The following is a 22,214-nucleotide window of genomic DNA, read 5'->3' as shown; positions in this document are numbered from 1 at the left end:
TTCCTCCTCATGTGGTAATGGTGGAGGCACCTCATTCATTGGTTGGGGAAGATGAGTCTCAGTCATGCTTTCCATATGAAGACTTGCCACCTTCCGCACTCTACCCGATGTCACCAAATGGTATGGCATGTTACCTAGAACTCTCCTATGGTTCTCCTCTATGTTATCATCCGCACTTGGTCGTGCCACTGCCTCATGAAGACCATATGTTCGAACATGCTCAATTGTTATACAACATTGTCAAATATACTGGCCCTTGTATCAATCACACACACATCAAATTTTCTCTCTCAACCATGCCTCGGATCCAACTTCCAGCCCTTGATGATCACTGTTAGACATCTTTAACCTGGCCCAAACTGATTTAGGGTTCTTACAAAACACACAACAATATCCAGTACTGCAAATAGAGATTTACCCAGGTTTTCATTGCTAGACAGTGACCACAGCATCATTTTTTCGCTGCACAGCAGTGAAAATACGCTACTCAACAACAACAAAATTTTACTGCTCCGCAGCAGCAACCTATGAAACTGTCACTCCTACCTAAATCGCCGTCGACGGGTGTCAATACCTACCTACCTCCCTATTGCTACACATGCACAACTACACCTGTAGCATGAGTTTTCCTCCCATCTCTACTCATATCTCAAGCCTCTTCAATCAATCAAGTTTCCCTCTCCAAGGTAAGCTCTCTTCTTGATTTCTTTCCTCTTTCATGATTTTATGTGTTCTTCTAAGCTTTCATGGAAAGCTTGGAAATAGGGTTTAGTTGAGCTTCTCTCCCTTTCTCTCTCTCCTTTTCTCCCTTCCCCTCCCTTCCCCCCTCTTTCCTCTCCCTTTCCCTAACCCTAGCCTAATGCATAGACCTTTAATAGAGAGCTTTGATGGTCAAAGGTTTCTATTAATCATTCTATGTATTATGCATAGGTTTAGGCTTAATATAAAGTAGTTTTTTCATTCACTTATGCATTAAGAGTAGGGTTTAAGGCACTCACCTCTTTTTTCTTTTGTTCTTCTTGCTTACTATTGTGTTAATGAGGACTAACGTTTTTATTTATTATGGTTATTTTTTGTAGGTATATTCAAGTTAGCAAGGTTTTGGGTATAGCCTCTCATATGGTGCTGTACTTTGTGCTTCTTGTCTTTGTGTTTTTGCACCCTTGGGTGTTGGGGAAATTAGGGTTAGCTCAATAGGCTAGGGCTATGTATAGCCCTCTTATGCCTAGCCCTCTTTATGCATAAGGGCTAAGCTATGCATAGCCCTCTTTATGCATAAGGGCTTATGCATAGCCCTCTTTAAGCATAGGCTATGCATAGCTCTCTTATGCAATAGGCCTCTTATGCATAGTCCACTTATGCAATAGGGCTTATGCATAGCCTTATTGTAGCATTATATAGTAGTGATGTGTGTGAACACACTTAGGATTGCCAGGGCACTTTTTCCCTCACTAGAAGGTTAACGCTAGAAGGAAAAGAAACCAAAAGGCTAGTGGAAGAAAAAAGTGCTAGGGCCGAAGAGACTAGACAACTGCCCAAACACTTCAAAACCTTAAAAATGGTCGATAGATTTTTCCAATATGTCTTGGCCCAAAATTTCCACAGTGGACAACAAGGGACATCATACAATGGTTCAACCAAGGTAAAAGAGATTAACGTGGCAAGCCCGGGTGAAGACCCAAGGCTAGTATACATTGGACAAGACCTCTCTATAGAGGAAGAGATTGAACTCATTGCTTTTCTTACGAAATTCCAAGATTGCTTCACCTAGAAGTACACAGATGGGTGGTTGCAAGATCAGGGTGTCCATTTTTGTCCACTCAGGCATCCTATAAATGGTAAAAAAAACATGCATTTGTTTACCTTTAGTGGCCAATCTCTCCTAGCTAATGAAGGAATTTCCTTTCAAGTTCTTTTGTTGGAACATCACAAGCTCAGAATGAAGCTATATCTCAAGCAACTCTAACTATGGAAGTACATCAAGGCTAATGGAAAACCCACTGAGGAGCAATCCGAAGCACTCAAGCTTTGGAAGCAACAAGACATCACAACCCAAATGGAGATCATTCTTCACTGTGGAGATCGGCAAGTGCAAATGGTGAGAAGCTTAAAGTCCTCACAAGAAATATGGCAATTCTTCAAAGATTGCTATCTACACACTAATTTGATTTATCAAGTGTCTCTAGTGAAGAGACTTGTCAACTTCAACATGCAAAAAGGTCAAGCAACCACCAAGTTCTTGGATTCTTGGCAGGGTCTTCTAGATGAAACCCTTCTCTCTGGTCTTGAAATCCCAGAGACTCTCCAATCAATGTTCTTGCTGTGGCAGCCTTACCATCAACATGGAGGGAATTCATTACAACTCATGCTTCAACAACGGAGCTCAAACATCAAAGCTTGGTGGCAAAGATTCAACAAGAGGAGGCCTTAAGGGATCAAACATCCCACTCCAACATCAAAACAGTGGCTCTAGCCACTTCTATCCATGCTCATAAATATGGTCATCATCACAAAAGTGGTTCTCACCACTCTCAGCGGCCTCATCACTTCAATCCAAAGGGGGGACACCACAAGCATTCTCATGCTAAACATACCCCTTACTCAAATGTGCAATGCAAATATTGCCATAGTCATGGGCATGAAGAGAAAGACTGCTGCACAAAGCAAAGGGCACTCTCAAACAACAACAACAATCACCACAACAAGAGGCCATTTGGAAGAGCTCACTTCACTAAGGTTCAAGAAGGTAATCAAGATTCTAATCCCCAATTCTATAACCCTCTTACTTCTCATGATTACCCTCTTCACCTATTTGCTACTGGTATCTCACATAAAACTCCTTCTTCAACTATATGGTATTTAGATACTGGTGAAACTCTTCATACGACCTTTAATCTCTCTTGGCTATTTAATTTTACTTCGGTTACCCCTTAGATTTATGCTTAGGGGATGATAGCCTAAAACAAGCAAAGGGTTATGGTGAAGTGGTCATCTCTCTTACTAATGGCCAATCTACCTTAGTTAAGAAGGTCTACTATTTCCCAGGGCTAAAGAAAAATCTCATCTCTATTCCTGAGCTCACTGATCAAGGCATTGAGTTCAAGTTTCTAAAAGATGGATGTCATATTACAGCCAAAGATAATCATGGCAAGAAGCTCACATTAGTATGCCCTAAAGATGGCAAGCTTTACCCTCTTGGTAATACCTCTACATCAGCAAAAGCCCTCTCTACCACATATCAATACTCCTACAGAAGAGGAAACCATTTTATGGCACTATAGGCTTGGCCATATCTCAGCACATGCCTTGCATCAAATGAAGCACATGAATTTTGCAATAGGGCTTTCCAAGGAGATTGCCCCAATCCAATTTTGTGAAGGATGTGTAGTTGGAAAGGCCAAACATTTTCCTTTCCCAAACTCCACCTCTAAAGCTTCTGAGCCTCTTGCCTTAATTCATACAGATCTTTTTGGCCCCATGCAAACCACCTCTCTCACAGGCAACAAATACATGCTTTTATTTATAGATGATTTCACAAGGTACACATATGTCTATTTTCTCTCAGAAAAATCATCTACTTTTATGAAATTTACACTTTTTCAAGAGCAGGTGGAGAATCAACATGATAGAAAGATCAAATTTCTCAGATCAGACAACGCTGTGGTGAATACACTTCAAATGTTTTCAAAGAACATTGCCATGCACATGGCATTCGCCACCACCATGAATTTGCCATTCCTGATCATCCTCAACAAAATGGGGTGGCAGAGAGGAAGAATCGAACACTCGTGGAGGCCGCTTTCTCCAATGTTTTCAAAATGGTGGTGAATACACTTCAAATGTTTTCAAAGAACATTGCCATGCACATGGCATTCGCCACCACCATGAATTTGCCATTCCTGCTCATCCTCAACAAAATGGGGTGGCAGAGAGGAAGAATCGAACACTCGTGGAGGCCGCCTGCTCAATGTTTGTCGTGGCTCGTCTCTCTCATGCATATTGGGAAGAGGCCATCGCCACCGCATGCTATCTTCAAAATCAATCTGCAACTTCTACTCTCCATGGGAGCACACCATACACACTATGGTATGGACATGCACCAAATCTCGCTCATCTTCACATTTTCGGCACCCCCGCATATCCTCTCCACACTTGCCATCAAGCCAAGTTTGCAGCAAAAGCCTTGAAAGCCATTTTCGTGGGCTACAGTGATCGCTTTGGCCACAAAGCTTATCAGCTACATCATCCCAAGGAGCATCTCTTCACCTTTAGCCAGTCCGTCATCTTCAACGAGGACACACTCACGAGCTTGCCTTCCTGCTTTGAGAGCCCCTCCTCATCTCAGTCCACAAGCACCACGGCTTCCCCAGAGATGGAGCCTCTAAATGACTTAGCCTTGTCTTTATCCAACTCCCCAACCTCTTCTTAACTACCACCTCTCCTACCCACCACCCCACCTAAATAGACAGACAAAGCAATCAACTCCCACCCAACCCACCAACCTTTATAAGGATAATCACTCCAGTTCACTAGGCGATGTGTCCCACTTCACAATCACCCTCCTCAACACCTCATCGCCAAAGCAACTCATCCACTCGGCTGCCATCTACCATAGTCAACTACCGCTCGCCACAGGCAACGCGACAACTGCGCCACCATCCCCACCCACACAGGTACCCGCATGCCACACCCACACTCTCAGTGGCCGCCACACCCCCTCCAACCATGTGCAGGCCAGAGCTGTGCATGGCTATTCAACGCTCTCCCACAGCAGTCATGCACACTTGACTCTTGTAGAGTTTCGTCGACATTCCTCCTCACTTCCTCATCAACACTCTACATCGCCTTCTTCTAACTACCATGCAGCCAACGAGGTGCCAGCTCCTCTGTTGCATGGTAGCCAACCAATACCCTCGCCTGCACAACAACTGGGCGCCATCCAGTGCATGGCGCCACAACACCAAATTTGTCTTCTCTCAAGTGCCCCATTACCCAGCCTATTTCTACCCCCTCCCCCTCACATACATGGCCGCCTGTCCTCCATCCATAGCAACACACCCTCGCCATTATATTCTCACCCTCAACAACCTCGTGCTTCCCCTCTGCGCTCTACCATGGTAGTCTCAGTAGCTCGCCCTCTGTCTTCAGTCCCTGGTGCTTCCTCTCAGGCCACGCTTCCCTCCTCTCATTCTCTTCCACTAGCATCCACAGTGGATCGCCCTATCTACCTCTCCTCCTCAATGTCACCCCTCCTCTCTCTTCAGCTCAAGCCATTACCCCTAGTCTCCATGATGATGGCATCTCTCCCCCACGAGGCAAAACTCACAGCTTGGCAGACATCTACACCTCCACTTGTTTCTCGGTCATCCTCCAAGCTTAGAAGGTGTCTCCTACTCCGCCTGAGCTCCTTGAAGACCCACAATGCCCCTCGGTCTCTGACGCTCTTGCAAGCTCCCATTCGGCTGAATGGATTAAAGCCATGTCTCAAGAGATGGACGCTCTTCAAGATCAACACATGTGGGCTCTTGTGCCCCCGCCGCCCAACCACAACATCGTGGGATGCAAATGTCTTTTCAAGAAGAAGTTTAAAGCTGATGGGAGCCTGGATCAATTCAAGGCGTGATTGGTTCCCCATGGCTTCACGCACCAATACGGCATCGACTACACTGAGACCTTCTCTTAGTCTTGAGTATGGCATCCTTTTTCTAATTGTTGCATTAGCGGCTCATCATAATCTACCTCTTCATCACATTGATATAAAAACTACATTCGTTCATGTGGTAGATTAGACGAGGATATTTATATGCATTAACCTCCTTATTTTGTCTCTCCCACACATCCCAACTTTGTTTAGAATATTCAATGCCCAATCTATGGCTTGAAGTAATCACCCTGATTGAAGGATCCTTGCCCCCTCCACGCAACAGATTCGGGGGTGCTAGCAGTGGAAGTAGCACTCCTAGCGCTGTGCAAGGTCCTCTCACTCAGGGCCTTGCCCACCACGGATATCCGGACAGGAGACTAATTCCTCAGTTCAAACCCGGAAAAACTTCCCTCGCCCGAAAAGCGCGGGCGATTCCTCCAAGATATTTTTACTCTAACGTAGTCAAGGTCATTACTGTCCAAACTGATCCGACCGAACCTATAAAGAACTCGGTCAGATCAAGGAAGAAACTTGCACTTGGATCATAGAGATCAACGCTTTTTTCCCCATTGAGAGGCACAGTCGTTGATTCTTATCCATAGAACAATTACTATTCGGGATTTACTTCATCTATCGTATTATAATAGAATTGAGTCTCATTTTACGGATCCATCAGTCAAGTCTAACCCCATCTAGTAACATGGGTTAGCCAACCACCCAACCACTGTAGTAATGGGATCCAATTTAGAATTTGGTTAGGTTTTGTCTTGGGTACCAAGAAAAAGAGCTCCCAGGCCCCCTAGTCGGATATTCATACAAATTTAACACCAGTTATGCCACTTATATACCCAATATAAAATTACCTTTTTCACACATTAAGCCATCTTTAAAATAATTATTTAATAAAACCATAGTGTCACTGATCATAATCCTCCAAAATATCTGGTTGAATCTTAATTTCTAATCATTCCTTCATCGCTGTACCTATGGCATCATTGGTAACCAGAACGCTCACCACCTGTTCACTCAGGGGCCTTTTTAATAGTTCCTAGCTCATAGTACCCGGCAATATATTTACTTATAAAAATCAAGATGGAATCTCCGTTGAAGATCAGCAAGATCAACCATAGATCCATATAAAAAAAAACCATGGACTCATACGTTGAGGACCAGCAAGGTCAATCAACCAGATCCATGCTCGGTTTTAGAAAACAACTCTTACTCCTTTGTTGCAACAACTTTACCAGATAGGTCTCCACCACGCCTCAATCACAAGACGGTCAAAATGCAGAAGAAATAAAGAAAATCTCCCTAAAAATGAGTAAATACTCACATAAGATGAAGAGTGGACTAAGGACCAAAGGAATTACTAAAAAAATAGATTTTTGACACCTCACAATAGGGATTCCCCCCTCATGAATGAGGCACCTACTTCACATGTGCGGTGGAGTTTTAAATCATCAAAAATTGAGATATTTCATCTCTTCTCTTTCCTAATTCAAGTCTAGTTCCAAAAAGTAAGCTAAAGTGACCTAAAAATGGTCAAAAATTGACCAAACTGATCTGGAAAATTCTAGAATTTGTTTGCTTGGTTAGGAGCTCACTTTTTCCTACAAATACAAGCATCCCCCTTTTTTGAAGCTTAATAGTGTTTTATGCACTGTTACTCTACTCCTTCCAAGAGCCAAGAACTGTGAATTTCTTAATAATTCACTAGTTTTTGACCATTCCCTCTTCTAAAGAATTGGTTGCCAGTCTTGTTGCAAACAAGAGTAGAACCCTCAAACCATCAAGCCAAAGGAAAGCTCCCAGAATTCATGTAAGTTAGAAATCTTATATTTTTCTTTATTCTTTTAATGGTTTTCTAAATTGTTTGTTATCTTAAAATGATAAACAGATGCTATGCCTTCTTGGAAAGGCTTTCCCTCTCTCTCATTCTTAAAATCAGCGCTTCTTTATCCTAGTTAAGTGATCTAATTGTTAAAATTAAACTTTTCATCTTGTTTCTGTCTTAAAAATGAAAATTGATTAGTTTAGAATGCTTTAAACCAATTTGGGATAATTTCTAAGTAGATTAATGTTGGAAAAATTAAAAAATGGTCAGCCATACAAAGGAGGCTATGGCAAAATTTTCTAAAAATTTGTGAAATAAACTTCATCTTTTATTAATCAAAAAGAGTAATCCCCATCGTTTGTGTACTCTAAAAGTGTCATTTTCATTCATGCATAGAAAGATGCATATTAATTATTTTTATTATAAAAGAGTGATTTTCAATAGAATTCAGTTCTATGCATAGAAAGATGCATATTGATTATTATTATTTTATTATAAAAGAGTGATTTTTAATAGATATTGATTATTATTATTTTATTATAAAAGAATGATTTTCAATAGAATTAAGTTCTATGCACAGAAAGACCTGTGATCTAGAAGTCTTGGGATACGAAATTAAGATATACTCATTGTATTCAAAAGAAAATCAAAACTGAAAACTTGCATAAAAACCCTGTTTTCTTAAAGGACTGTCTTATGCCAGAATGCTGGAGGGAGCATTTGGTATATGTGTGTTCTAAGGGAAGTTCGGTACGAGGACCGAAGAAGAGGTCCCTGAGTGAAGTGCCAGGACATCTAAGGAGGATCCTGGAGGGTTCTGACCAGGCAATGCACGGGCTCGCACGGTGCCGAGAACACCCATGCGTATGTCGTGGAAGATATATATGTATGATGACGAGAAACTTATTGTAATCTGTTATTGGATCTCGTTATTGACCTACTGTTCTCAATGGAGAGTCGAGAGTGATACTGTTTTGTGAGAAACAAGGATTGAATGGAAATTTTGAGTTGTGACATCTGTACCCAGTAATGTCAATGGATTGTTTTATAAATTAAAGTTTAAAGAGGAGTGTGTGAGTATCTGTATTCTAAAGAAAAAGTTAAGAAAGGCTTTCAAAAATGGGTGGGTGAGTACTTGTCTGGTTCTTATTCGAGTGGTTGGGTGGTGGCTAACCCATGGGTCGGATGGGATTAGACTGGAATTAGTAGAGTTTTAATAATAAAATTGATTAATAGGATTACACTTAGAACTTGAGTAGTTAATTAAAAGCCTGAAGGCTTCTCAAATGAATCGATCAACGACTGTGTTTGATTCAATCAGGAAAAAAGTGTTGATCGCTTCAAGTTAAGTATGTAATAGATTCCCTTCTATCTGGTTTATTCAGATGAAGGTTAGTTCAGTATCTTGACCTTGTTAGAAAAATTCGTTAAGAAAATATAAATGGTGGAAAGGCCATTCTACCATCCAAAATATGCTTTAGAATGACCCTAGGTCCATTCTAAAATATGCTTTAGAATGACCCTAGGTCCATTCTACCGTACATAATGTGCTTGAAAGATTGGACCTAGGTCCATTCTTTGATCCATGATGTTCTTTAGAAGGACCCTAGGGACATTATTTCAAGCCCATTGTGAATGGTAAAATGGCCTTAGGGCCATTCCAAAGTACATTGTGCTTGCAAGAATGGCCTTAGGGCTATTCTTCACTCCCTTGTGTAAACTCCCTAGGCCCAAACTATACAAATACATGCAAAATACACCAAGATTTTCCATTCAAGAATGGCCGTATGGCAATTCTTTTAAGCACAATGTTCTTGAAATAATGGACCTATGGCCATTCTAAAGCACACCGTCCATGGTTTTCTTACAAAGCTATCCCTAAGGCCATACTTCCATCCATGGTATGATTTAGAATGTCTCTAGGGCCACTCTTCCCCCATGACAATCGTGATGTATTTTGCATGTGCGGATGTAGAGATTAGCCCTAGAGTACATTGTGCTTGTGCAATATGTGCCTTAGGTCTATTCTACTTACACAATGTTCTTCAATGAATGGCGTTACGGCCATTCTACTATCCATGATGTGCTAGAAGGGCCCTAAGACATCATTGTTCTTACAATAATGTCCCTAGCATAATCTTTTAAGGATAACCTTGATGTATGTTTTATGCATATGTAGAGATTGGCACTAGAGCGAGTTGATATAAGGGAGTGTAGAATTGTCCTAGGTCCATTCTTTCAAGCACATTGAATAGGATAATGGTCAAATGAGGCCATTCTAGAGCATATTATGCTTGCCAGATGTGCCTTAGGACCATTCTACTTATGCAATGTGCTTGAAATAATGGCCCTAGGGCCATTCTACCATCCATTACACAACAAGACAAAGCACCTACAGACGCACACACAGACGCATTTACTCAACTAAAAAAAAACTTACGGGCGTGTCTATTTACACGTTTATTAGCGCGTCTATACAGACCCACGATAGCAAACAGACGCGCCTATAGACGCGCATATAGATGCGCAAATAGATGCTTTAAAAAACAGATAGACGCATGCATAGACACGTTTATAGATACAATTATAGAGGTGTTTGTAGACGTGCAAATAGACGCTTCTTGAACAAACAGACGCGTTTATAGATGCGCTAGAGAATATTTTTAAAATTTTGTGTGCTTGAACAGAATGCTGTGTATGTTGTGTATGCTATGTAGTTACAGGAATCCCATTTCCACATTATGTAATTCAATTCTTACAGCCAACCGCATTTTAATTAGCACTCTTGCAAGCACATCTATAGCCGACATTAATTACAATTCCAAATAAAATATTACAACTCCAAAATGTTTAGTTACAAGGCATTAATTGATAGCTCAAAAAGTGCTTGTATGTACATATAGCACGAAGCTAAGCCATGTCCTATAGCTTCAAGTACCAAAAATAAGAGGAGTGTATATATAAGAGGCACAAAGCCAAGCCAGTGGCTAAGTACAAAAAAGAGTAGCTAGCACTACTCCTCGCTCCCTTCTGCGCTCCCTTCTTCCTCATCTTCTTCCTCATCTTCTTGTGCAGGGTCTTGTAAACAAGGGACAACATATATCAATGTATGAAAAATCAAATCTTTATTTATAATATTGACATTATTTAATTACTTTCAAATACCTCGGGGGACTCTCCAGTAGCCCGGATATACTACTCTGCAGTAATCAACCCGTCACTATAGAAGTGCCTCCATGTATCTCCTCTGTAATGGTGGCGGTGGTAGGCTGTCTCGACAGGAGTAGGGTACCTGCCCACGATATCAAACTGCAAGATGCATTAGGATTTGTTTGGGGTCTTCTTGGGCCCTTTAATTTGCCCCAAGCCTAATGACAGTCATTAAGGAATGGTGCAATGGGAGAAGGCCATGTGGAGAAAAATGTTGGGTTTCCCTGCCCCTAATATGTAGGGGTCAAACTTGAATCATACGTTTTTTTTTTTAAAGAAATTGGGCTGAAAATGCAAAATCTTTCAATAAAATCAGATTTCCCACCTTTTTTTAATAAAGACAGCTCAAACTGGCATAAATGACCCCACCTCAAAAAGTGGGCTAGGGCCAGAAACGCCGCCCCATCATTATCCCTCATTTAAAGCTACTTTTCTCTCTCCCCACTCCCTCTTCCTCTCTCTAAAACTAGCAATTCGGTTTTGAGTCTCTCTCTAACTAAAAGAATCTTTTTTGGCCTCCTCCTCCCCATTCTGCCTTCCCCTTCCCTCCTAAAGTTAGATCTATCTTTCTGTGCCTTCTTGGCTATGGAAAGCTTGGAAAACAGTCCACTTTTTCCCCCATCAAGTCCATCCTCTCTTGCTTGCACACATTCTTCACTCTCCTCTTGCTAGCTTATACACATTCTTGACTCCTCTTGCCAGCTTATATGCTCTGCTAGCATTAGGTTGCAGAGATCTTCTTGGCTATGGAAAGCTTGGAAAACAGTCCTTTTTTCCCCATCAAGTCCATCCTCTCTTGCTTGCACACATTCTTCACTCTCCTCTTGCTAGCTTATACACATTCTTGACTCCTCTTGCCAGCTTATATGCTCTGCTAGCATTAGGTTGCAGAGATCTTCTCACACACCTACAACTTCATAGCATTTAGCTTGGTCGGTTAGCCAAACACAATGAGTCGCCGACCTCGTTCAAGGGTGGAGTCCTTTAGCATCAGCAACGAACAAGACGACACTGGCTTGTGGGTTACAAGCACCTTTGCAAAAGGAATGTGGGTGACGATGCGTCCAAGCACAAGGGGAGCCCACAAAGTCTCTCGCAGATACATAGGGTTAAAGTCACACCATTGGAAGGGTCGCATAGTGGATCTCAAGCAGGGGGCTGACGGAAGCAAGCAGGTGATGATCCAACACGTCTACAAGGCATCGCAACTCCGTGTTGACAATGCCAATCACAAACGCTTTCCTGCAAATTGTAAGTTTTATTTGTGCTTCTTGTTTTATGGGCTGCACTGAGACATGCTAATATCATTTCATGTTACGGAAGCTTGATTTTTTCAAGTGTGTTCTTGTAATGTTCTGTGCAGACATCTTTCCGTCGACATTTGTGGAATGGGAGCCTTTAGAGGCCCTTTCTGGAACCTTTGAGGCGCACCAGTTTGAAATCGGCAAGCTACTATATACTGGTTGTTCAACATCAGAGCTTTTAGAGCGCTCAGTTTTCTTCTTTCATGCAGAGTATATTGTACCCACGTCAAGAGATGGTTCTGGGACTCTACGGAGGCTCCCTACACCAAGTCTCATGGACCATGATTGGCCAAAGCCCGACAATACTTTGGTTGCACTAACCAGACGTCGGATTGAGATTGATGTGTGCAATGCAATGAAGTGCACCTATGGGTCACATCGTGCGACTCTCACGTTCTTCATGCCTTTACATTTGTTTGTGTTTTTGTTCAAGGAGGCTGATGTTCACCGGACTCCTACAATGTGGATTGCAAAGGGAGGCACAGTAATGAGTGCCTTTTTGCCACCTTCGTGGGATTTGAAGGTTATTCAACATCAGGGTGACAAGATAAAGTGCATGGTGGTGTCGGAGAAGATGGTCGTTCGGTACCAGCTTGGAAAGCAACAACTCTCTATTATCTTTCCTTACAGACGTTGGAAGCTGACTGGAGGCGAATGGCAAGCACTCGATTCGGACATCAACGATGCAGAACAGCTTGATGTACATGTTAGCACGCAAGCTGATGTGTGGGATATCGTAGTAAATGTTGATTGGAATATGGCGAACCTAAGGGAGTACTTAGGCCTTAGGTTTGCACTGAAAGGTGACTTTTCATTTGTGATTGATAACACACCTCTACGTAAGAGGAAAGAGGCATCTTACTTTTGTAAAAGCATTCCCTTCCCCAGATGTATCCATATCAAGCAAGCTATGTAACAGATTTTGAGAGATTAATTCAAAACAATTTTGGCTACTCGCAATTTGCGTTCAATTTTGTGCACTTTTAAGTTTTGTCGCGTGTTTTTATTTTTTTGGAGGTTTTAAGTGAGTTTTTAAACATAAAAAAAGTTTTAAAGACCTCTTTATAAGTCACTTTTGGCCACTTTGAGTTCATCTCCTCACTCTCGGCATCTTTGCGGTCCCCTCGCCTTCTTCGCTACTCAAGCATGGCCACCCCCGCCCAAGCTCTCCTATCTCAATTGCACAAGCTTGACGTCGGTCACTTGATCGAGAAGCTTGCACCCATCTTTCAGACATCTATTGACATGGAAGGCACCGCCGAACTCCATAATGACGTGTTTGGGGCGTTCACTAGCTACATGGACACATACATGGCTGAATATTGTGTCAACTTTGAAGACGAGGAGGAAACTTGGGTGCCTGTGGATCTTATCAAGCATACCTACAAAGCGGACAAAAATTTCAGGTTCAGGCTTGCAAGATTCCTCAAAGGCCTTAGTAGCGCATATCTAAGGGAGGAGGAAGAAGATAACCTGGTAGGTCTTGGAATGGGCAACATTGGCACAAGTTTTTTGAGGTGGGACATGACTCTTGCCCTCCTGATCTTAGAGGGAACAGAGAAAAGCAAGGGAAAGAGGAAGGCCACTCCTCCAAAGAAAGCCACACCTTATCTCTTGATCAAGGAAGCTGACCCAAAGGAGGAGATTGTCACCCCAGTGCAAGAAGCATCTCTTGCACTTGTGACTCTGGCGGAAGAGCCGCAAGCTGAGGCTGTGAAACGGGACATCGAAGGGGATGATGTCATGGATGAAGTTCCAGAGCTCGAAGTGCGAACTCTACACCCCATCATAGTAGAAGGTGTAGAGTTCTTATTTTTGGATGACATCGCCCATGTCCTTGGGCTGCACCAGGATGAAACTCTCTCAGTCATTGCTATGTACGCGGGCATGCGAGACACACAACAGCCGTCCAAAGATGATGACATCCACATTGACTTCAGTTCCGCAGATGTCACAAAGGTGCTTGCGCTCCCGGAAAATCATGCCTCAATAGAGTCCCTTGTGGCAGAGACTCTTGTACAAATATCCCAGTGCAAGGATTTCTACGAGAGTGTGCCAGAAACTAGCTTTGCCCCTCACAAGCCGCTTGCCATTTCGGATTCCGTCAGCCTCGGGAGCATCAATATTAGTGATGCAGACCTTGCGGATCATGATGATGCCACTGAGGTAGTACACCCAATTTCTTCCCTTCTTAATTTGTAATTTTTTGAAGTCAACTCATTCTTCTATCTACTTTGTAGACCGCAAGAGAAATGGACTGGTTCACAAGCCGAAAGGGTGGAGCACGAAAGGAGGTGGAGGGGAAAGATGCTGCGCTATGGCACTACATCCCGAGCTTCAATGCCGAGATGCTTCGCGTAATTCACAACGACTTTTCAAATGATGCGCAAGCTGAATTTTTGAAGTGCAGAGCCCTAAGCGCCATCCTGTCTGAAGCCCCTATAGCCCAAAATGCCCATAAATGTATTCTTGTAAATAGGGAAGCAGCTATCTATAGCTTTGGTGATAAAGGTGCAGGGTCTTTCCTAGGATTTTGTGGCCTTAGCCTTGGACAAGGCATCACTGATGCCAAAGAGATAGCCGAACGCATTGGTGACAAACCATCAGTAAAGACTCTCACCCACGAGGCTTTCACCAAGCTCATCAAGCGAGTTGGCTAGATCCAATGTACTCATTTGCCTTCTGTGAAAATCAAACAATTAATGACATCAAGATGTTTTTCGAGCTGATTTTAAGTTTTATCTTCTTGATGTGTTTATATGTTGTTGTCGTGTCCTGTCATGATGTTTCAATCAATTTTTGTGAACGCTCGTCTGTGAAAATCAAACAATTAATGACATCAAGATGTTTTTCGAGCTGATTTTAAGTTTTATCTTCTTGATGTGTTTATATGTTGTTGTCGTGTCCTGTTATGATGTTTCAATCAATTTTTGTGAACGCTCGTCTGCCACCACCCGTCCGACTTTGGCTCGACTCGACGGGCCGATTTCTCCCGCGTATGGCCCCAGAAGGGTATATCAGCTGTGCGGGGTGCGCCGGGGCCGAGGGGGGGGGGGCGGTGGTCGCTCCGTGGAGCCTGTGTGCCACGGAGCGACTTTTGGCTGTTTGACCTCGGCCCCGGCGCACCCTGCACAGCTGATATACCCTTCTGGGGCCATACGCAGGAGAAATCGGCCCGTCGAGTCGAGCCAAAGTCGGACGGGCGGTGGCAGACGAGCGTTCACATGAGGTCGAATGTACATAGCGACAAATGGGGGAAGGGGCTCGGCTATGTAGCCGGCTGGGCTGTGTTGACTCCACTGGGGTAATCTCAAAAGGTGTGGGGTTGGGGTGGTTTGGAGTTTGTAGTGCCGACTCCTGGGGGTGTTTAGAGTATCTGTCATGTAGCCGTATAACTTCCCACGACTGGGAGGGTGCCCCAAAAGGTTATATAAGTCTCGAAAGATGGTCTCCCAACGACGAAGATCAGGTGAGCGTGAAGAGCTTCCTGGCCACATGATGAACTGGAAAAAAGAAAAAAAGAAGATTACTGAGACGAACTGAGAAGATGAACTGAGAAGAGAAAAAGAAGAGAAAAAGAAGAGAAAAAGAGAGAAAAAGAGAGAAGGAAAGAGAGTAGAAAAGGCATGCATAGCGGGGATAAAAGAGAGGAGAAAGAAGAGGAATAGAGAGGAGAAAAAGAGGGGATAAAAGAGAGAAAAAGAGAGGAGAATAGAGGAAAAGAGAGGAGAAAAAAAGAGAGACGAAAAGAGAAGGAAAGAAAAGGAAAGAGAGGATAAAAGAGAGAAGGAAAAAGAGAGCAAAATATAGAGTGCAATCCATTTTTTCAATCATGCTTTCCCTTTCCATCATTCATGCAATCCCCTTCTTTAATCATGCAATCCCTTTCCATCATTCATGCAATCCCTTTCTTCATTCATGCAATCACTTATTTCCATGAAAGGAGAGCAAAAGAGAGGAGAAAAAGAGAGATAAAGTGAGGATAAAAGAGAGGAGAAAGGAGAGGAAAAGAGAGGAGAAAGGAGAGGAAAAGAGAGGAGAAAAAGTGGGGATAAAAGAGAGGAGAAAGGAGAGGAGAAAAAAAGATAGAAAAAGAGAGGAGAGGAAAAAAAAGATAGAAAAAACACAGCGTCTATCTTCGCGCATAACAGCGCGTCTATAGACGTGGCTATTTGTTTCCAACACAAAGTAGACACGTCTATAGACGCGCTTTTAGACATGCTCTCAGATGCGTCTATGGACGCGCTCTAACAAACAGGCTATTCTGAAAACTCAAAAAGGACATGTGCCCGACGCGCCCGACACAAAAGCACAACAGTTGTACCAAAAACATTCGTTTCAAAGAGAGCAAAGGACGAATCCAAAGAGAGCAACTTTCAAAGAAGATCAACCCTAAAGAGACTTACCTTGGATAGAGGTATGGAAGCTTCTTGTCCTTCTTTAAAGCTGCTTCTCTTTCTTCTCTTCCTTGTTCACCCTTTGCTTCTCTTTCTTCTCTTCCTTGTTCACCCTCTTCTCTTGTGTGCTTGGAGATGATTGTGTAAGCCTGGAGATAAGTGTGGGTGCTTGAAGATACGTGTGGATGCTAAGCTGTGGATCTATTAATAGCAAAGCAAGTCTGTTAAAAGTATGTGAAGAAAAGCAAGCGCGCGAGGAGACATTTCCACGTTCTATTCTCACAAGCCAACTACATCTCATAGTGCATTTGGTGGATGAGATTGCTATATACGGTACTATACATGCACGATGGTTGTTCTTCCTCGAGCGCTTCATGAAGACCTTGAAGGGTTTTATGAGACAAAATGCAAGACCCGAAGGTAGCATGTCCGAGGGTTGGTTGGTACAAGAGTCACTTGTATATATTCCTGAGTTTCTTGTTGATGTGGATAGCTCTCTCCCACGAGTATGGAGAGATGATGAAGACCTAAGGATGACCTCTATTGTGCCTCAAGGGAAAGGACGCAACAAAGTAATAGACACGGAGTTGCTTAATAATATCAACCTCTATTGCGTGCTTAATAGTGATGTGATGAAAAGATGGGTGACAAGAAACGAGGATGCAAAGGCAAGAAGACAAGAAGAAAGGGCCCTCTTTCGTACACACCACGGATCTCGTGTGCCATACCCTCAGTATCTAAGAGCACTTCCAAAGGATATTCATGTGGATTGGCCACTTGACGAAATGGAGAAAGCAGAGAAAGACGAGGGGATGCATATCACAATGGAAGAATGGGAGTATGCTAGGGGATGCATGAGCAAGGTCGGTATATAGAATGTTATGCATAAGTTAGGATCTTTCAATAATTTAGATTGCTTATTTAATTGATTTTGTCTTGGTGTAGTGCACTATGTTCAATGCTATATGGTGTCAGGGCAAGCATTTTCGAACACAACGGATTGATGATAAGAGAAACACACAAGATTGCGGCGTCATTGCTAGCTTTGAGGGAGCCAATGGAGCCATGGATGATTATTGTGGCATAATCCCAAGATATTATTAAGCTTGACTTTCTATGCTTCTTTGTGTATGTTTTGGATGTAAAGTGGTTTAAGGACGTGGTGGAAAGAGGCCCTAATGCAACAATCAAACGCCATGCAAGTGGCTTTGTAACTATTGACTCCACAAAGTTTTGGCAAAGTAAGAAGGACACACTAGTACTACCGCAACAATGTGAACAGGTACTGTACACACATATAAAAATACTCACTTTTAAATATTTGATACCTTCAATGCAAGAAAAATAACATGATTGTATTTGTGTTTGAATTAGGTTGTCTATCAACCAATGGTGGATAATAACAGATGGTGGCATGTCATACCTATTATGCCACGTTTCAAAGTGATGTATAGTACATTTACGAATATGGAGCGTATGGAGGATGAATGGCCATGGAGGTGATGATGACCGTGATACGAGAGAGGAGGATGATCATAATTCATGAGATAGGAGATACAGATATTGAGGCCATTACCCGTGAGGACGAGCCTACCATTGGTGATGCTGATTTCGATGAGCACATGAGTAGCACAAGTAGTAGTGGGTTGAATGTATTTGTAGATCTAAACACTTGTTTGGATTTTGAAGTAGATAGTTTGGCAAGGGTTGATCTCATTGAGGATGAGATTAAACCGTAGCCCATCATTGATATTGGCTAAACTATTTTACATATTGTCTCATTCTCCTCACCTCACTTTATTTTTGTATATGTGGGTTTACAAAAAAGCATTGATGTTTTTGTTAAAATTGTGTGCTTTGGTAATCATGGGCAATTTTTGGAAAGCAGTGATGTACATTTACCAGCCTACACCAAAATCTCACTTTTTGTATTCTCTATTTTGCATCTAAATACGCGTCTAATTCTCAGTGTAGATGCACTAATAGACGTGCTAATACACGCGCTGTTAGATGCAGTGTTAGATTCTCAGTGTAGACGCACGAATAGATGCGTTAATACACGTGTAAATAAATGCGCTATTAGACGCGCTGTTAGACGCGCTCGTAATTTCTCTATTCAAGCAATGCCTATAGACGCGCTCGCTATTTTGCGCGTCTATCAAGCGGGTCTATACTTGCTTTGTGTTGTTGTGTTATGTGTTTTAGAATGGCCCTAGGGCCATTCGTTTAAGCACATTGTGCATGGTAGAAAGGCTTAGGGCCATTCCAAAGCACATTGTTCTTGCAAGAATGATCTTAAGGCCATTCTCCACTCCCTTATGTCAAGTACTGGTAAATTTTAGAATGGTCCTTTGCCCAATCTCTACATGTGCATGCATAAAATATGAAAATATAAGAATTGCAAGAATGGTCCTAGCTTCATTCGTGACTCCCTTGTGTTAAGTACTGGCAAATTTTAGAATGGTCCTTGGGCCAATATCTAGATGTGCATGCTAGTCGTAAAGGCTTGTTTTCTATTGCCTTATGTCAACTTCTAGTGAATCTTAGGATGGTTCTAGTACCATTATATACCCGTGCACACATAAAAACATCAAGAATGTGCATGTTAGAATGGCATTGGAACATTCTACCTATATAATGTGCTTGAAGGAATGGACCTAGGGAAACTCTACCATCTATGATATGCTTTAGAATGACCCTAAGGATATTGTACCATCCATAATTTGATTTAGAATGGCCCTAGGTCCATTCTACCATACATCATCATCTACCATCGATGATATGCTAGAATGGCCCTAAGACATCATTGTTCTTACAATAATGGCCCTAGCACAATATTCCAGGGATAATCTTGATGTATTTTTTATGCATATGTAGAGATTGGCCCTAGAGCGAGTTGACACCACAAGGGAGCATAGAATTATCCTAAGTCCATTCTTTCAAGCACATTGTGTGGAAGAAAGGTGATAGGGCCATTCTAGAAGAGCACATTGTGCTTGCCATATGTGCCTTAGGACCATTCTACTTATGTAATGTGCTTGAAAGAATGGCCGTAGGTCCATTCGTTTAAGCACATTGTGCATGGTAGAAAGGCCGTAGGGCCATTCCAAAGCTCATTGTTGTTAAGGAGAATGATCTTAGGGCCATTCCAAAGCACATTGTTAAGGAGAATGATCTTAGGGCCATTCTCCACTCCCTTCTGTCAAGTACTGATAAATTTTAGAATGGTTCTTTGGCCAATCTCTACATGTGCATGCATAAAATGTTAAAGTTCTCCACTTCATGTGTCAACTACTAGTAAATTTTAGAATAGTCCTTGGGTCAATATACCTATGCTCCTACATGCATAAAATGATCAAGAATGTGCATGGAAGAATTGCATAGAACCATTTTACCTACCATAATGTGCTTGAAAGAATGGCCCTAAGGGAATTCTACCATCCATGATGTGCTTTAGAATGGCCATAGGGCCATCCTACCATCCACAATGTGCTTTAGGATGGCCCTAGGGCCATTCTACTAGATACACAATATGATTGAAAGATTTTTACCATCCAAGATGTTTAGAATAGACCTACCCTAGGTCCATTCTACCATCCATTGTGTGCTTTATAATGGTCTTAGGGTGGAATGGCCTTTTGGTCATTCTAGAGCACATTGTGCTAGCAAGAATTGTCTTAGGGCCAAACTCTACATGTGTATACATTAAATATCAAAACTATGCTTTAGAGTGGCTTGAATGATTGGACCTAGGTCCATTATACCATCCATGATGTTCTTTAGAATATCCCTTAGGCCATTCTTTCAAGCACATTGGGCATGGTGGAACGGCCCTAGGGTCATTCCAAAGCACATTGTGCTTGTAAGAATGATCTTAGGGCCATTCTCCACTCCCATTTGTCAACTACTAGTAGTAAATTTTAGAATGGTCCTTGGGCCAATCTCTACATGTGCATGCATAAATATTGAAGTATTAAGACTTTCAAGAATGGTCCTAGCTCCATTCTCCCACTCCCTTGTGTCAACTACTAGTAATTTAAAGAATGGTACTTGAGCCAATCTCTAGATGTGCATACCAATCACTAGGACCATTCTATTGAATTTTAGAATGTTTCCAATGTTATTAAAGACACGTGCATTCATAATAATATCAATAATGTTCATGGTAGAATGACAATGGAACCATTCTACCTGCATAATGTGCTTGAAAGAATGGCCCTAGGGAAATTTTACCATCTATGATGTGGTTTAGAATGGCCCTAGGGCCATTATTTCAAGCACATTGTACATGGTAGAATGGCCTTACAAAAATTCCAAAGCACAATGTGTTCTAGAATGGCCCTATGACCATTCTTGCAAGAATGGTCCTGGCTCCATTCTCCACTCCCTTGTGTCAACTACTAGTAAATTTTAGAATAGTCCTTGGGCCAATATCCAAATATGCATGCCAATCCCTATGTCCATTCTCTACTCCCTCATGTCAACTTCTAGTGAATTTTAGAATGGTTCTAGTGCCATTCTATACCCGTGCATACATAGAAAATTAAGAATGTCATGGTAGAATGGCACTGGAACCATTCTACCTTCATAATGTGCTTGAAATAATGGCCCTAGGGAAATTCTACCATCTATGATGTCCTTTAGAATGACCCTAAGGGCATTCTACCATCCATAATATGCTATTGAATGTCCCTAGGTCCATTTTACCATGCACAATGTGCTTGAAAGATTGGACCTAGGTCCATACTTCTATCCATGATGTTCTTTGGAATGGTCCTAGAGTCATTCTTTTAAGTAAATTGTGCATGGTGAAATGGCCTTAGGGACATTTCAAAGCACATTGTCCTTGCAAGAATGGTCTTAGGGCCGTTCTCCACTCCCTTGTGTTAACTCCCTAGGTAGTACAATCTATACAAACACTTGCAAAATACTTCAAGATTGTCCATTGAAGAATGGTCATAGGGCCATTCTTGTAAGTACAATATGCTCGAAGGAATGTCCCTATGCCTATTCTAAAGAACACCATGCATGGTGTGCCTCCAAAAATGGCCCCACAGCCATTCTTCCATCCATGATATGAGTTAGAATGGCCCTAGGGTCACTCTTCCATGGAAAATCTTAATGTATTTTGCATGAATATGTAGAGATTGGCCCTAGAGTACATTATGCTTGTTGCAAGATGTGCCTTAGGGCTATTCTACCTACATAATGTGTTTGAATGAATGAATGGCCATTCTGTCATCTATAATGTGCCAGAATGGCCCTAAGGCACCATTGTGCTTATAGTAATGGCCCTAGGGCCATCTTCCAACCAAGGATAATCTTAATGTTATTTTCATGCATATGTAGAGATTGGCCCTAGAGCGAGCTGACACATGGCAGTGTAGAATGTGCCTTGGTCCATTATTCCAAGCACATTGTGTAGAAGAATGGTCATAGGGGAATTCTAGAACACATTGTGCTTGCAAGAATGGTATTAGGGCCATTCTCCACTTCCTTACGTTAACTCCCTAGGCCCAGTCTATACAAATGCATGCAAAATACATCAAGATTTTCCATTCAAGTATGGCCGTAGGGCCATTCTTTTGAGCACACTTGAAAGAATGGACCTATGGCCATTCTAAATCACACCATTGATGTTTGCTTGTGAAAGTGGCCCTAGGGCCATTCTTCCATCCATGTTATGATTTAGAATGTCTCTATGACCATTGTTCCATGGAAAATCTTGATGTATTTTGCCATGCATATATAGAGATTGGCCCCAGAGTACATTTTTCTTGCAAGAAGTGCCTTAGGGCTATTCTACTTACACAATGTGCTTGAAT

Source organism: Cibotium barometz, chromosome 24 (assembly GCF_041138505.1).
Source record: "Cibotium barometz isolate CiBa-2024 chromosome 24, ASM4113850v1, whole genome shotgun sequence".
Classification (NCBI taxonomy): domain Eukaryota; kingdom Viridiplantae; phylum Streptophyta; class Polypodiopsida; order Cyatheales; family Cibotiaceae; genus Cibotium; species Cibotium barometz.
This window is presented reverse-complemented; position numbering follows the sequence as displayed.